At 38.5% G+C, this 10,269-nt stretch overlaps 1 pseudogene; it reads right to left on the bottom strand.

The window, feature by feature from the left end:
• Positions 1 to 538: 538 nt before the first annotated feature.
• On the bottom strand, positions 539 to 1,262 carry LOC102748043 (guanine nucleotide-binding protein G(I)/G(S)/G(O) subunit gamma-10 pseudogene; annotated as a pseudogene).
• Between the last annotated feature and the right edge of the window lie 9,007 nt (positions 1,263 to 10,269).

The following is a 10,269-nucleotide window of genomic DNA, read 5'->3' as shown; positions in this document are numbered from 1 at the left end:
AGCAGAGGGAACTGCAGGGAGAGGGAGAAGCAGGCTCCTGGGAGAGCAAGGAGCCCGACATGGGGCTCGATCCCAGGACCCCCGGACCATGACCTGAGTCGAAGGCAGCCGCTTAACTGACTGAGCCATCCAGGCACCCCTCTTTTTTTTTTTAAGATTTTATTTATTTGAGAGAGCGTGTGCATGCACGCGCGCACGAGAGAGAGGGAGAGAGAGATTGAGAGAACAGATTGAGAGAACGAGTGAGGGGAAGGGCACAGGGAGAAGCAGACTCCCCACTGAGCAGGGAGCCCAAGGTGGGACTTGAGCCCAGGACCCTGGGATCATGACCCGAGCCGAAGGCAGACACTTAACCTACTGAGCCACCCAGGTGCCCAAATCCTTACTGTATTTAAATCTTTCAGTAGTGGTTTCCCATCACTTAGTTTTGTTATTTTTTTACATTATTTTGTTTTTAATCATTTGTAATGTTCTGAAGATCACATTTAAACATTTTTTTTAAAGACATGAAATAATGTAGAGGTTTTTTTGGGGGGGGTTGGTGTTTTGTTGTGGTGGTGGTGGTGGTTTTTTTGTTTGTTTGTTTGTTTTAGTACAACCACAACTATAGAGGATCTTAAAAGGACAAAGGCCAAGTCAGCTTCATACACAGGATGGGGCAATCTAATACACAACATAACATGGATCTTTCCAAACAAGTTTGCTAAGAAACAGCTCCATGTTTAGTGTTAGAAATAAAACAATCATCTCATTTAGAAAAATCAAGACATCATTTGATTAATAAAGGCTATTCTTCCCCGATTTTTATACTTGCTTGCCTTCATTTAGATGATGTAAATTCATGAGAAAAGAACAAGTTTTGTTATGGTATAAAAATCTTAGGTACAACAAATTACAAATATTCAATTTTTTAACAAACAAAAATGTTTTCCTTTTCCAAATGTAAACATCCGGTAAATAAAAGAAACGTAATATTCCAGGTATAGAAACACTTGAAGTTCATTTATGAAAGAGGTGTATTTGGTAGCATTTTTGTGAACTTCTTCCCTGCAGCCTTTAGAATAAAGCACAGGATCTGGGCTCCCGGAAGGGGTTGCTTCCAGCGGAAACACCTACAAGCAGGGCATCCTTGCAGGCACTCTGCATGCAGTAATATCAAAGCTCTCCAGAGACCTATAAGACCTTGACCATCTCTACGCTAGCCTCCAGCTTGAGCTGCTCCACCAGGCATATAGGGTGTTCATGCTGGCCCCGTAAGACATGGCGGTGGCACTGGGCTCCCAAGGCAGGCGGTTTCCTATCACTTTAAAGACAAGGAACAAAATCTCTAACCTGACCTAAAAGGCTTACTTCAACCAGCTGTAGTGTACCTCCTACTGCTTCTCATGTCATATGATCCCTTTCTCTTTTCATTCTAGCATCAAAGAGAGGCAAAACAAGCCAAATTTCTCCTGCCACAGGGCCTTTGCACACACTGTTCCTTCTTCTAATAAACTCTCTCCCACCCTCTTGCATGGTTATAACCTACTCTTTCTTTTGACCTCAGTTTAATAGTCTTACTTTGGGAAAGCCTTTCCTAGCTCCCCCTAACCCAATTTTCCTGCTGTCAATGACCCAACACTTCATTCCTTGGTTATAGAAAGTAATTTTATACCTACTCAGGTGATAATAATGTCCTGATAGACTCGTAGCTTCATTTTATGGAGCCATTTTTGTACACTATTATATTCCCAACACCCTTTTCAATTCTTGGAAAAAATAGTTGCTCAGTCAGTGTTTGTTGAATTGAATGGATAATTGAATGAATGTTTTGTATTTATGATATTCTCCAATAAAAAATTTAAATGGTCCTCCTTTCATGAACTAAAAAGATCCATGAAGTTTGCTCCAACTATTCTAGCAAGCATTATCTTCCTTCTTTGAATATCACACAAATGATAAGTTCCATACTATTGGCATTTACTTGTTCTTTCTGTTTCTATAGGAGATATGCCCTTCAAATCTGGGGTCATACTGTCCACTTGAGTTGATTTACCTACTCCACTGCATCTCATGCTGCATCTTGTGCCACAAATAAAATACTGCTAGTTTAGATTCAGTATGAAATAAATAGTAACTGATGTGAGGCTTTATAAAACCCATTAGGAAATTTGTGGAGAAAGTGTAAGAGAAGCAACTTTGATAGATTAACATCCCTCTCTTTTTGGAATTTTATATGGACCTGACTTTGGAAGTTTAGAAAAAGAGTATGATGAAACACAAAGATATGTTGAAAAGAGAAAAATGGAAAAAATATAACAGACAAATGCCAACAGACAAATTAAGGGTGGAAATATGAAAGTTGTATGGAATGGAACTTAGGGAAAAATTATTTGTAAATAAAAAGGAATAATTTATATTGATTAAGAGCCAATCCATCATGTACTTCTTGCAGCTATAAACTTGCATATACTGAATAACATAAGATTAATGTAAATATAGTACAAACTGACAGAAATACAAGTAGAAATTGAGATAACAATAATTCTAGGAGCCTTTAACCTAAAAATCCTAGAGCTGATTATGCACACACAGACACACTCACATACAACACTGAACCCAATAAGTAGAGACCTCACCTCATTTGCTAATGACTTTGTGATTTTTATAGAAGTTTTTCAAATGCTAGGGTAAACAAAAATTCCAATAGCTTCCTAAAACTAGATATTAAAGCTGCATTGCGTGGAAATAGAATAAAATAACTAGACAGCAAAGTGAGAAGTTATCTAATCACTTAGAAAATGCATAAATCAATTTCTTAAATCTTAAGTTATAGATGAAATCACAGAACTGAATGTATGGAATATGTAAGCATAGTATACTAGTTGCAAAAACATGATATTCAGAAGAAAATTTATTGTATCATATAACAATTTTAAAATTAAAATAAATACATTTAAACATATAAGACAAAAAGGATGTAGGAGTAAATAAAACATAGCTATCCTCCATCTCCAAAGGCACTTAACACCAGTGGTTTTATGGTGACTTTTGTCCCAGTCTTCAAGGAGCAGGTAATTATTATTTATGCCGCTCTCAAGCATTGAAAAAAATGTGGACACTTCTAAAATTTGTTCTATGACTTCAGTAAAATTATAAAAAACAGACTCTAAAGTTCAAATCTAGGAGAAAAATACTCTGGAATTACCAAGAATATTTGGAAAAAAGAAATGAATTCTGACTTGCCCTAACACATATCAAAGTGTAAGAAGTAGTTATAGTAATTTAAACATTTTGGTATTTTTCTTAAATAGACAAATAGATTCAATTGGAAGAATAAATGCTAATTATTATTTCAAATCCATTGTGAAAATAGCATACAATTTGAAAAGCTGTTGGGATAATTTGAGGGAAACATGTTAGCATTCTACTTCACATCATGTCCAAAGAAATTCTATAAAAATTAGACATCTAAATATAAGAACCAAATATTAAAATAATTTTTAAACAGAAGGCTTTTGGGGCACCTGGGTGGCTCATTCGGTTAAGTGCCTGACTCTTGATTTCAGCTCAGGTCATAATCTCAGGGTCGTGAGATCATGTCCCAAGTCAGGCTCTGTGCTCAGTGAAGTCTGCTTGAGATTCTCTCTCTCTCCTTCTCCCTCTGCCCCTCCCTCTGCTCTCTCTCTCTCTCTCAAATAAATAAATCAATCCTTTAAAAAAATAAAATGGAAGGCTTTCTAACACAGGAAACTCAATAGTTGAAAAGATAAATGGGTATGACCTTTTAGAAATATAAAATTTGTATATGGGGCAAGACATGTAAGTAAGTGATAGGCCAGGAGAAAATATTCCCCACATATATAAAATACCAAAAAATTAATATCACTAACAGAGCATCTATAAATCAATAACAAAAGATCAAACAAATAGGATAGAGAGGTAAATTTTAGAAAAAAGTGTAAAAGTGTCCTAAAAACATAAACTCTGTCATATTAGAAATGACACTTTTAGGTATCTATGCAGTAGAAATACTGTGAAGATGCATGCAGAAATATGTACAAAGATGTTCGCTGCAATGTTGCTTAAATCACAAAAGATTAGAAACAACCTAAGTGTCTATATAGTTCATAAGTTAAGGTACATCCAAAGGTGATAGTAGGGCGACTGAACACAAAGATAAACTACAATACAACATGGGTGCTGACCACATAAAATGAATTAATCAGAATGGACATGGACCATAAATAATGAGCACAAAGGGCACTGCTATATACTGGCTTGATTTCAGCCATGGGTACACCATTTTAGGCAGCTGCTTTTAAATTTCAGACTGATTTGTATGAATTGCCCTTGAAGGATACCCATAACATACTACTTAAGGGTGACAGAGTAAGTTGCAGAATTGTCTCCATGCATTTAACATGATTTTCTGTTTTACAAAAAATTAAAAGAAACAAAAAAATCCACTGTTTATGTGCAGAGTGTTCTGTATATACTTTCTAAAATATTTTGAAATATTTAATATTTAATTCATCACTTATATTAATATTTTTTATTTATCAGTTGTTAACCCTTCACTGTATTTTCCTATATGCCTTAACCCTTCCTCTGATCAGCTGCTCTCTTTTCCTTCCTGCCTCTCAAAAAGGATGATATAGCAAAGAGAAGAGGGAAAAAGAAGTAGCCAATTTTAAATTGGCTATGATTGCTATGCAGGAAGAAATGGAAATGGTGCAGACCCGGAGAAGAGATTTGGCGGAAGACATGGTGAAGTCAGAGGATGCCACCTTCCATCACTTCCCTCATCAAAGAGAAAGGAGGAGGACAGTTGGGGGGTAAGCAATGAGATGTTGATAGAAAAGGGTTTGTGAGGAGGAGACTCCAAATCCCATCCTTCAGCCATCCTGGAGCAAAGCCAGATTAAGACCAGGGTAGGGTGGTGACAGCTTGCTGGAGGATTTGAAGAACTGAAAGGAGGACCAGGCCCCTCTGCAGAGAGGTGGCTGGCTGCGTGGTATGTCTGGGGAGACGGGTCTGAGTCAGCTTCACAAAGTCAGGATTTCTAGGGTGGTGCAGGAACCGTGGTGGGAATCCTGGACACCCAGGGACGTTCACAAGAGTTCTTCTTAGTCCAAGGACAGCATGAACTTGATACCAGAAGTCATCTGACTTTCAGAGCCTCTGCAGGGAGGGACCTCCATGAATCTACCACCCAGGATCCTATTAGATAAGAGTCATCTCATTAGATGCCACAATGGAAGGATAAGGACAAGAACAAGATGCTTTGGCATTTTGTAAGCTCACAACTGTGTGCCCAACTCTGAGGAAGGAGGCGGGGTGTCATCAAGGGGAAGAACTGATTCAATAGCATGGGAGCTCCTACTACACGCCAAGTGATAGAAAAAGAAAATTACCATTTTCTGTATGCTTGAGTTTGTAGAGGGAAATTTATACCTGCCATTACCTGAATCTCTGTCTTCTCTCTTATTTATTTATTTATTTATTTATTTATTTATTTATTTATTTATTTAATTCCACTACAGTTAAAATACAGTGTTATATTAGGTGTACCAAAAATGATTCAACAATTTCATACAACACCCAGTGTTCATCACGATAAGTGCCCTCTTTAATCCCCATCACCTATTTCACCCATCCTCCTATCTCCCTCCCCTCCAGTGACCATCAGTTTGTGCTCTATGGTTAAGAGTCTTTCTTGGCTTGTCTCTCTCTCTCTTTTCCCCTTGCTTGTTTGTTTTGTTTCTTAAATTCCACATATAAGTGAAACCATATGGTATTTGTCTTTGTCTTCTCTCACATTCTTTAAATCCCAAACCCTTACTGTTACTGCACCCCCCTGAGAATTTTTAGGGAGCAGGTGGAGATTTTCACTTTTTTTCCTTAAAAAACCTCTATGTTATATTGAATGTTTCACAATGGTACACACTTCTTCTGTAATTAAAAATAACAAAGAAAATAATAATTGACACACACTCCCATACATCAAATAGTAGGGCAAAAGAAGTGTCGAATTACTTGTTCAAGGTTAAATGTTTCCAAAGTAAGCATCCCTTTAATTTTTGGCTACAGTAATCATTCATATTTTCTGCATCTAAATTTAAATTGATTGACCAAATAAAGTAGATGAAGGCTTTTTGTTTAAAGAACACTGTGAAATGTGTTGGACCTGCTTCTTTTCATGCCCCACCATTGCTCAGCAATTGAAGCAACTATTAACTCGGCTGATGCCTATTAAGGGCTGGATGCAGTCTTTCAGAATTTCCTTCCTAAGACAGCAGGGCAGAAGCAATGGCAGTTTCAGCTCTCCTGAAGATTGATGCAGGGTTGCAGTGCTTAGCAAAACCACGTGATCTTTTAATCAATCCCTGAAATAAATCTATGCAACTGGTGTCAGGAATCAAAGTAATTTCACACTCACCTTCCCAATTCCCTAGAATCAAAGAAAATAGAATCCAAATTAGACTTACTGAGCCACACTACTGAGCCTCTACTCCCAAAGGGACTTAATATTTGTCACTGTTCAAAAGACTTGTCTTGCAATAAAAAAAAAAAAAATGGAGGTTGGCATATTTATCTGTAAATATGAAAGTGATGGAGCATTCCCTATGGTCCTGGCTCATAAATAGGCTAAGCCAGAATGTTGTCACATGAAACCATAATTCCTAATCACTGGCATGTAAATAGTAGCTGTATCTCTTCATAGGATTCTAGAAAGGTTTTGCAGAAATCTTATAATTCACTCTCATGACTCACATAAAATTTAATAAAATATTTCTACACAGAAGATTGTTTTTTGCTCTTAAATATCTTGAGGAAAGAAGTTTCTCTAAAAATACAATTTATAGCCTCATCATCTTTACTTCTAGGAATTTCTTCCACGTAAGATCAACTCTTGATTTAATCTACATAAAAAGGAAGATGAGTGAACCAGTGGGTACAGAATGGTAAATAATTTAAAAAGTAATTTAACCTTGCCCTCAAGTATCGTGGGAGCATTACATAGTGAAGAACAATGTAATGTTATCTTGGTAATTTTTTTAAGAACTTTTATTAGCTGACCCACCCAAAATTCAAGTGTGTATCAAAGGAGTGGCCATATTCAGTGCTTCTCAAATTCAGGACCGAAATAGCATCTTAAATCATCTTCCTGGCCTCTGTGTTTGACACATAGCCTCTCTCTGACCACTTTGGCAGTTGCCTTCAATCTCACTGGGTATGCAGGTAGATGAAGTAGCAGAAATGTACAGTTGACTCAAATAGATGCAGCTCTCAGCCTTTTATCTATACTTGAAAAAGAATTTATATAAATCAGCATACCATAACATATAAAGCCTGGGCTGAAAGCATACTGGGGTCTTCTTAGCAGATCAGGAGAATGGGGAAGGAAGAGAAAACAAGTGACCAGAGTTGAGAAGCTAATTCCACTGCACTGTGGACTCCAAAATGAGAGGATCCAGCATTCATCCAAATAGGCTAGGAGTATGGTTAACTTGAGCTTGAGCCTGACAGTCGTGAGTACCCGACAGCATGTGCTGTTATTGATGAGACATAATAGTAATTTCAGAGCAGCATTATGCTCTATGTGATGAGGTGGGTGGCATCACAATTCTCGATGGTCCTAGCGACAACTATGAGTATATCCAGACGAAGTTCCAGTTCCCTGAGAGAGGAAAGCTTTGGCAGGATAACAGGGTCAGATGCCAAGACATTCAGACAGAAGCCAGCCATGTAGACTAGACAAGTGGGCTTCAGAGGAAAGGCTGTGGTTCTCTGGACAAAAGATTGTCAAGGTGTTGAGCATGCCAGATATCATAAGATCAATCAAATCCCACCAGCTGGTCTCCTGAAAGCTACTCTTATACTCTCTAATTAGCTCAGAACCTGGGCAGAAATGAGCCTTTGGTTAAGGTCCAAAGATTCAGCAGAGCTGAGAAAATCGTGAGCTAGGTTAGTTAGACTTTTGGGATCCTCTCCTATGAACTACCATGTACCAGGTGCCCCAGAGATATATGACGAAGATAAACCATAAGATTCCTTCTAGGAAGTATTCCTTTCCCTGCTCAGATTTTAAGACCAAATAATTTGTTATTTTTAAGTCTAAATTTAAATGTGATTTATTGTCATTTCAAAGCATACGCTACTTTGTGTTTTATAAATGGAAACCAGGTGAAATGTATCCTTTGAAAGACATTCTTTGGAGCTATGTTTAATCAAACTCTTAACACCCAGATGATGGTGTTCTTGGCAGAATTTCAAAATAAAAGCCACTCTGAGGACAGGACATGAAATTATAGTATAGCAAGGAATATTTAAGCAAGATACTAAGATGACAGTGCCAATTAGAGTGACTTTGGAATGCAGGACTGTGAGGTCACATGATCCTATGGAATTAGGTCAGGACATTTTTGATAATAAGGTGGGTTTAGTTTAAGAGTGGTGTCACCTAGAAACATAGACAACTCATGTCTTACCATTAAAAGACATTTTACCAATGTTAGGCATATAACATTTACTTTATTGAAATAAATGATTTTTAAAAAGCAGATGGTATGTGGGGAGTATTGTAAACTTTTCCAAAAGTAGATATTTACCGACTGTAAAACCCATATCTAAGGCTCTTATGCCAGGGATCAGAGACAAGCAGCACAGTGATACAGTTCCAACAGGACTGATTTTGATTCAGGACGAATGAGTAGTCTTCTGCTCAGTGAAACTTACTACCTCATCTCTTTCCAGTGAGATGAACAGAATCAATCTGCTTTCAGCAGAAAGGTGGCCTTCATGTCCCCAGTGTGTCTGTGTGTACTAAGAATGCATCTGCCATCTGGAGAGAAGTCTAGCCTAGAACATTACTCTTGTTGGAAAACTAATTAAATTTTTTTTTCTTCCTGAGGAGCTAAACTATAGTATCGTGGAAAGATACTTTGAAATTCTGACACCACCCTGGCAAAAACTTCCTATCCTTCAGAGCAGGGACTGTGTTCTTTGCAGTGCTATGCAGATTCTGAAACACAATGCTATGATTACAGGCTTGGATTCTGTGTGTTCTCAAGCCTTGAGACATGAAGGTATTAAGTTTTCTTTCCCAGAAACAATGCAGTGTTTCTTATATCTGATTATTTAGTGGCAGAGACCACATCTTGTGCTGCTTTAGAAAGAATGATTTATCCATTAACACCTTTTAGCCATATAGCAAGGAAACAAAATCCTGTTAAATCCATGAGTCTGTACCTCAGGGATCATTTTGTTTTGGATAAATAGATGCCCCCAAGCTAGCTTAATTTTCCTTTAGAGGCAGGGAGCTTAATGGAAGAACTAGCCTTTGAACTCGGAGAAAGCTGAGAGGCTATGTCTGCACCTGCCTCAGTAAAATAATTTCAAAGTCATTTTGAGTGTAACTTCTGGGCAAACGTATTAGAAGTGGTCCCTTTAGAAGTGAGATCAGGGGTGCCTGGGTGGCTCAGTTGGTTAAGCGACTGCCTTCGGCTCAGGTCATGGTCCTGGAGTCCCGGGATCGAGTCCCACGTCGGGCTCCCTGCTCATCAGGGAGTCTGCCTCTCTCTCTGACCCTCCCCCCTCTCATGCTCTCTCTCTCTATCTCATTCTCTCTCTCAAATAAATAAATAAAATCTTTAAAAAAAAAAAATAGAAGTGAGATCAGAAACTTACCATATTTATGGCCAAGATGTAATAGAAGATGATTTTAGCACAATGGAGAAGTTATAAGAAAAAGCAGGCATGTGAGTGAGAAAGGAGGACTCAGCCTTCTGATTTGTACCCCAGTCTTGCTGCTTCTGCCAAAACCCTGCAACTCCAAAGACCCTGAGCAGGCTGCTGCTTGTTCTGGCCAGACAGCAGAGCCACCTGCCAGGAGCCTGCAGTCTCCTATACAAAAGGGAAGAGTAAGGAATAATGAAAGCACAGGCAGAGAAGGCACCTCTAAGATTTAGTCTGTCTAATTCCTGAACTTCCTGTGTAGGATCCCTGCTGAATGGGCATCCAGAAACGGGAAACTTATCCTCTCCAAAGGCAGTTCACTTCATATTTATATGGCTATTAGAAAAATCTTGGGGGCGCCTGGGTGGCTCAGTCGGTTAAGCGACTGCCTTCGGCTCAGGTCATGATCCTGGAGTCCCGGGATCGAGTCCCGCATCGGGCTCCCAGCTCGGCAGGGAGTCTGCTTCTCCCTCTGACCCTCCTCCCTCTCATGTTCTCTGTCTCTCATTCTCTCTCTCTCAAATAAATAAATAAAATCTTTAAAAAAAA

This window comes from Leptonychotes weddellii, chromosome 3, assembly GCF_054177405.1.
Source record: "Leptonychotes weddellii isolate Sample4059 chromosome 3, ASM5417740v2, whole genome shotgun sequence".
NCBI classification, from domain to species: Eukaryota; Metazoa; Chordata; class Mammalia; order Carnivora; family Phocidae; genus Leptonychotes; species Leptonychotes weddellii.
Note: the sequence above shows the minus strand (reverse complement) of the source record. Positions and strands in the feature narration are given on the sequence as shown.